This window comes from Pseudophryne corroboree, chromosome 9 (genome assembly GCF_028390025.1).
Source record: "Pseudophryne corroboree isolate aPseCor3 chromosome 9, aPseCor3.hap2, whole genome shotgun sequence".
Classification (NCBI taxonomy): Eukaryota; Metazoa; Chordata; class Amphibia; order Anura; family Myobatrachidae; genus Pseudophryne; species Pseudophryne corroboree.
The window spans coordinates 245188121-245195611 of record NC_086452.1 but is presented as its reverse complement, the minus strand read 5'-3'; the positions used below and the strand labels follow the sequence as shown (position 1 = coordinate 245195611).

The 7491-nt window shown below is 40.1% G+C and overlaps 1 pseudogene; it reads right to left on the bottom strand.

Moving 5' to 3' along the window:
* Positions 1-6579: 6579 nt before the first annotated feature.
* Positions 6580-6698, bottom strand: LOC134959090 (5S ribosomal RNA; annotated as a pseudogene).
* Between the last annotated feature and the right edge of the window lie 793 nt (positions 6699-7491).

Below are 7491 nucleotides of genomic sequence, written 5' to 3'. Positions count from 1 at the left end.
GCCCATCTAGGAGTGGCACTGCAGTGTCATACAGGATGGCAGATTTGAAAAATAGTCCCCAAACAGCACATGATGCAAAGAATAAAAGAGGTGCACCAAGGTCGCTGGATGGCTAAGCTAAGCGACACAAGTGGCCGACACAAACACCTGGCCCATCTAGGAGTGGCACTGCAGTGTCAGACAAGATGGCAGATTAAAAAAATTGTACCCAAACAGCACATGATGCAAATAAAAAAAGAGGCGCAATGAGGTAGCTGTGTGACTAAGCTAAGCGACCCAAGTGGCCGACACAAACACTTGGCCCATCTAGGAGTGGCACTGCAGTGTCAGACAGGATGGCAGATTAAAAAAATTGTCCCCAAACAGCACATGATGCAAAGAAAAAAAGAGGCACAATGAGGTAGCTGTGTGACTAAGCTAAGCGACCCAAGTGGCCGACACAAACACCTGGCCCATCTAGGAGTGGCACTGCAGTTTTCTAGCGAGAGGATGAGTGCTTCCATCCTCATGTGAATCTGTACCACTAGCCATGAACATAGGCTAGGGCCTCAGTCGTTCCTTGCCACTCCATGTCGTAAATGGCATATTGGCAAGTTTACGCTTCACATCAGACGCTTTTAATTTTGATTTTTGGGTCATTTTACTGAACTTTTGTAGTATACTTGACGAAACAGAGGTAGAGCAGTGGACTACTGTACCGTACTGCTATATATTATATACTGGTAGTCAGCAAAATTATGCACTGTCCTACTACTATATATATACTGCACACAAAAACTTAAATGCACCACAGGTATGGATGGATAGTATACTTGACGACACAGAGGTAGGTAGAGCAGTGGCCTACTGTACCATATTGCTATATATTATATACTGGTGGTCAGCAAAATTATGCACTGTCCTACTACTATATATATACTGCGCAAAACTTAAATGCACCACAGGTATGGATGGGATAGTATACTTGACGATACAGAGGTAGGTAGAGCAGTGGCCTACTGTACCGTACTGCTATATATTATATACTAGTGGTCAGCAAAATTATGCACTGTCCTAATACTATATATATATACTGCGCAAATATGAAATGCACCACAGGTATGGATGGATTTTATACTTGACGAAACAGAGGTAGAGCAGTGGACTACTTGACGACACAGAGGTAGAGCAGTGGACTACTATATATTATATACTGGTGGTCAGCAAAATTATGCACTGTCCTCCTACTATATATATACTGCGCAAAACTTAAATGCACCACAGGTATGGATGGGATAGTATACTTGATGAAACAGAGGTAGGTAGAGCTGTGGCCTACTGTACCGTACTGCTATATATTATATACTGGTGGTCAGCAAAATTATGCACTGTCCTCCTACTATATATATAGTTACTGCGCAAAACTTAAATGCACCACAGGTATGGATGGATAGTATACTTGAAGACACAGAGGTAGAGCAGTGGACTACTGTGCCGTACTGCTATATATTATATACTGGTGGTCAGCAAAATTCTGCACTGTCCTCCTACTATATACTACAATGCAGCACAGATATGGAGCGTTTTTCAGGCAGAGAACGTATAATACTGGTGGTCACTGGTCAGCAAAACTCTGCACTGTCCTCCTACTATATAATACTGGTGGTCCCCAGTCCCCACAATAAAGCAATTAGCACACTGAGCACAGATATTCGCAGCACACTGAGCACAGTCAGATATGGAGCGTTTTTCAGGCAGAGAACGTAGATATTTGCAGCACACTGAGCACAGATATTTGCAGCACACTGAGCACAGATATTTGCAGCACACTGAGCACAGATATTTGCAGCACACTGAACACAGAAACTGACAGAACGCCAGCCACGTCCTCTCACGATCATCTTCAATGCACGAGTGAAAAATGGCGGCGACGCGCGGCTCCTTATATAGAATACGAATGTCGCGAGAATCCAACCACGAGATGATGACGTTCGGGCGCGCTCGGGTTAACCGAGCAAGGCGGGAGGATCCGAGTCTGCTCGGAACCATGCAAAAAAGGGTGAAGTTCGGGGGGGTTCGGATCCCGAGGAACCGAACCCGCTCATCTCACTATGTACTATAGGAACAAAAGAGGCCAAAATTATGTGATTTTAATGTTTTTATCAATTTCTGAAGGAAAAAAATACAGATCCAAAACCAAAACATGTGAGGGCAAACCTAACACACGGTGGTTGACCTACATCTCTACCAAAGAGTAGGTACATTTAAAAATATATATTAAATCCATACACACAATAGTCTCTCCTCACACATAGCTCCTAAACTGAGGAAATATTTTAGTATTTTATTATTACACTCCATACAATGTATTTTCTTATTTGTTTTTGGTTCCTTTTTAGCAAAAAGCCATCTATATTCAAAGTAATATACTTAAAACCATCAAAGATAAACTCAACTGCAGGATTTCTAAGTGTAATAATTAAAATCAGTTTTGGTTAGTAAGCTCAAAGTTCCTGCTTATGAGTTATGATTTTCCATGCTTTAGGATTAAGTTTCATCTACACAACAATGTTAATTTTACATATTTAAAGCTCATTCTAACCTATAAAATACATTTGTGATACATGTTTGCAAGGTGTCATGGTTATTGATGGTTGCTACAGAAACCCACAAGTCTAAAGCCCTAAAAACAGCCAAGTTCACATCAAATGGGTCTTTGTAGGCGATATTGATACAGTCACCATACACCAAGCTTTGAAATATGTGAACGGGGATGCCCCCTCTGCATTACACTCACAAGCATATACAGTACTTGCAATTAGGCACATCAGGTGGGTCTTTTATCCTCCTGTCTTAGGATTCTATCTTTTCCTCCTCGATTGTATCCTCAAGTTGTTGTTGCGTATAAACAACAGGGGAAAAAAAAAAAAAAAAAAAAAAAGCTATATTTATTTCAATACAGGATTAAAAAATATAAAACATTAAAAATGTATTCAGACCCGGGATGTACTGTAGTGCAGAATGTCAACAAGTTACAAAGGGAACGGGCCCTATTTCCTGGTAGCTACTTCTCCATGGGCAGCGTCTCCTTCTATGTTCCAAAAGTCTCCCCAACCTACGCATTTCAATCTGTAAATGGATCTTTTTCAAGGCACAGGGAAAGTCCTTTCAGTGCACCTAATACTTTTGAGTTGAACCTGTCACAACCTAACCCTTAGCTGCCTTTTCCAGGGACAGCAGTCACTGGACTAACTGGCATTTTTAGCACATGGCTGACCACGAGAGGAGCATATCTTGCCTCTCATGTCTTCAGTTAGGCTAGCAGTCTGCCTCTGCATACCACCAGTCAAACAAATCTCTCAATGCACTCAGGTGGCAGTAGCCATTTTAAGAAACATGATAATTAATGTGGTAGTGTCTACTGAATGCACCTGGTGACAATTATGAATCACAACTTTTAATCACATATGCAGTATAACAGTCACAGTGTATCAAAGTGAACTAACCAATTATTTTTCAATGTGCCTGGCAGCTTGCTGTCATCACATAAATCTTTCCTGACATGTTTACGTTTACTTGCTGTACCTCAAAATCTTTCTTTGCGTACATAAATTATTGGTTCTGCAACACTACACTGCACTGACTTCATTTCCCAATGATCTGATCTGTTCTAAATCTAAAGGCTATTACTCTCTTTTAATTCTCTTGGAGTTGCAACCTCTGTTGCAATTGGCATTGCTACTGGATAGGTATTGCTAGCTACTGTCTTCTCATTTAAATTTCAAATTCCCTAGACAAGAATTTCCCAACCTCTGCCATAACAATCCAGATTTTAAGGATATCCATGCTTGAGTCTGGATAGTTAAAGAATATTGACTAGCTAAAAACACATGTGCTCAAGCATGGATATCCTTAAAAAACTGGACTGTAATGGTGGAGTTTGGGAGACTCTGCTCTAGAACTATTTCTACTAAAAGTTTGGTAAGATGTCCTTTACTACTATCTACCTATATCACTGTTCTGCAGTATCAGATATATTCCTGTGGTTTGTTGTATTATCTCTATAAAGATAAGTGTTCTTGCTAGGATTGTAAGTGAGCAGGGTGCAGGGTTTTCGAGGGCAGTGTGTTTGCGCACACTGAAGATATGCGTGCACAAAAAAAGGGTGCACGACTGGCTGTTAAGTGGGTGTGGCCCTACCGGCATCACTGTTGGTAGCATGCTAGACAATTTGATGTCACTCGCAGCCAGCAGCATCATGTGAATAGATGCCATACATGTGCACACAGCATCTATTCACGTGGTGGCTTCACGGAGCAGGCAGGCTATTTTAGCAGGCCATCGATTAAGTGTCAGGATGCATTTTGCCCTTTAAAAATCGGGCCGAGCATGCTAAAACAGCTTAGCATGAACACTAAAAGATAATGCACTATTAATATATCCCTCTATTATCTTAAACAATCTGTGTTTTCCCAAGTTACCAGAACGCATATATCATGTTGGATATAGTCTCAGCTTCTGAAACCTAACCTTTCAAAAACTGAGCTAACTATATTATAACTAGGGATGTGCATCTACCCCTGTGTTTTGGTTTTGCATCTGTATTAATGTCATGTTTTGATCCGATCAAAACTGCCCTCACATATTCTGAATCTGTACTTTAAAAAAAAAAATGGATATAAACTGCTAAAATCACATAATTTGTACGATTTTTGTTACTACAGTATTATAAACCTAAATAACATTAATTTCTCACACTCATCACTATGTAAATCATCCTCACACAACATTAATCCATCCCTGCTGGAATCCACCATTACAGAAGTCTGCGTACTTTGGTGTAATTGCCGGTAATGGTCCTCCTCATGGAATTTCCAGTTCATTTTAATATACATAATTTTTTCCACATTTTTAAGAAGTAGCCTTCTATGCCAATCAGTGATAAGGTTCCTGGCTGTGCTGAAAACTCTTTCTGAGAACAAACTGGAGGGGGGGCAGAAGCAAGCAATGCAAAGCAAGTTTGTAAAAGGGCCTCCAGATTGCCTTTTTTCCTTCCAGTACTCAATGAAACTCTGTGACTTGCCTATTTAAATAATCTGCCACCATTCTTTTGGGTGTTGATCGAATCAGATGGAGTTACGGTAGAGGTAACACTAATGTTATGCAATTATTTTACATATGACCAGATGTCAAAATGTTGTGTTGACTTCTCTGCATCACCAATGTTTTTTTTTTTGTTAAGATGAATTATTTTTCCTGGCAGCAGCAGCCGCTGAAGAAAATGGAGGAGGAGATAACTATGCATCATGTACCACTTGAGCTTCCAACTTGCTCAGCAGGAGGTATTTGCATCTTTTAAGATCTGTGTCATAGTAAAGAAAGATGCAACATATGACTAAATCCAAGGATCAAGCATGGTCACCAAAATGTAATGATCTGATTTTAAGATATTGGTAACCCTTGGATCCTGGCAGAGAAAATAAAGGACTTGATCTACAAGTGTTACATACTTAGCAGAATCACTTCATTTCATCTTTTCCTTCAAATTCTCAAGCTGCTTTTCCAAAAGTCTAATTAGGGGAATCACCTGACTTGAGCTGGCAGTGTATGAACTTTCATCACAGGTAACTACTTTAAATGTTTTCTGCACCTTGCACTACACAGAAAGTATTCTTTACTGCTCTGCAGTAAGGTACATTACCGCTCTTCTCCCAATGTCATGGCTTGTTGTGTAGCTTTGGATGTTTTTTTGCTGTTACTCCATCTGTTGCAGCATGGAAAGGTTGGAATTCAAGCTTGTTACTACTTCTTGCTTCAGTTGGTGGCAGGGCACATTGAACTGTTCTTGCAGACACTGCAGTCTTCTGCATCCAGCTGCAGAATGATGAAAATGTTCTGATATTTTTCAGGCCACAGACAGCATCTACTGCATTCCACCGTCATTTCTTAAAAAACTCAGAACCAGTGTAGACTAAAAGGGATTGGAACCGCACTGGATTTGAAATCGCAAGGAGTTGTATATATACCCTTGCGAGTGGACCAACAGTGTGTAACAATAGAAGAATCCCTGATAGGGGTGCTTAATGTAAAAGTTGGTGGTACTTCCAGAGTCAGTGGTATAAATTATAGTGTACAAAGAAAAAAAGAAAGACTCTATGTTGGGGCACACTTGATGGATATAAAATATGTTAAAACTTAACTTTTATTATGGTTAATCATAAAAGAAGAATGGACACAGACACCTTAGGTGGGGTTGAATGGTATTAGTATAAGGGGTTGACATGCCCCATGTTGACACCAAGCAAATCGCTAAGTATATATAACCAATTCCAATGCCCCTCTGGTGAAAAATATTAAAATCAAAGAAATGTATAATATCTTAGTATATCAGGAGTGTAATATTGTTATGGAGGAAAATGATTTTCAATAATGGTAGATATACTCCTTGATAATGGCTCCCTTGGTTATTGTAATGGTTGTGCTATTGAAGCTTCTTTCTCTGGTAGGTGGTCTTGCAAAAATTGTAGTTCTAATTAGTAGAATAGGTATCGAGGTAAGGCCAATGTTTTCTCCACCACTTCTGCTGTTTGTTGATTATTGGAGCTACTGCACCTGATATTCCAAGGTAGTCACCTGACCTTGTACTGATCAGGCCTGTCACTGCTTTGCTTCCATGATCAGATGGATTTGGGCATAGCCAGTGAAGTATGGCAGTAGTAATATGATTCAAACAAATGAGAGAGCGTGTGGTTTTGGCATGTATACCAAGTTGAGAGCTTCTGCTGTCCCACTGATCTGCCCGAAGTCCCTGTTACAGTTGCATTGCAGGGAACTTGATATCTGGCAGTGGATGAGAGGGTTCTCAAAAAAAAGAAAGTGGAGAGAGAGTGTGCCCCAACTTCTACTGTTCACCGTCATATAGAATTATAGTGGACGGTGAATGAGAGAGAGGGGGTACAGAGAGGAAAAGGAGGTGGTGAGCTGAGACTCCCCAAAATTACCATGAGTAAGTGTCTATCATTAACAATATTGGACCTCTGCTCTCAAAGGTATTGTAAAAAACCAATAAATTACCTTTCATAGTGAGTGATGGTTTGTCAAGTAATATTGGATATGTAAAAGATTGCAAGAAGGTTATGAATATGTTTCATTCATTGCCAGTACAATGGGGGTAATTCAGAGTTGATCGCAGCAGCAAATTTGTTAGCAGTTGGGCAAAACCATGTGCACTGCAGGTGGGGCATATATAACATTTGCAGAGAGAATTAGATTTGGGTGGGTTATTTTGATTCTGTGCAGGGTAAATACTGGCTGCTTTATTTTTATACTGCAATTTACATTTCAGTTTGAACACACTCCACCCAAATCTAACTCTCTCTGCATATGTTATATCTACCCCCTGCAGTGCACATGGTTTTGCCCAACTGATAACAAATTTGCTGATGCAATCAACTCTGAATTAGGCCCAATATGCTATACATTCATTGATAATCCACGTGGGAAAGGTACCAC